Genomic DNA, 252 nt, shown 5'->3' with positions numbered 1-252 from the left:
GAAAACATATGTGTCATCGTTTTCAACCGGCAATCGCCAAAAGAATCAGAAACTGAGCCTTCATGACAAAACAGTGATTTTTAATGCGTAAAGATTCCAAAACCGCAGGCCCAGGCAGGAAGGTTAAATATCAGGAGCAAGAAGAATTTATAATTGCCCACGTGGTAGAACATTGGGAAACTGGAAATCCGATTTCCAAATCCTCAGCCTATAATATGCTGATATTCAAATTTGGACACGAATCTGAAAACG

Source organism: Plasmopara halstedii (genome assembly GCF_900000015.1).
Source record: "Plasmopara halstedii genome assembly, contig: Scaffold_2386, whole genome shotgun sequence".
Taxonomy (NCBI): Eukaryota; Oomycota; class Peronosporomycetes; order Peronosporales; family Peronosporaceae; genus Plasmopara; species Plasmopara halstedii.
The sequence above is the reverse complement of the archived record's forward strand: the minus strand, read 5'-3'. Positions refer to the sequence as shown.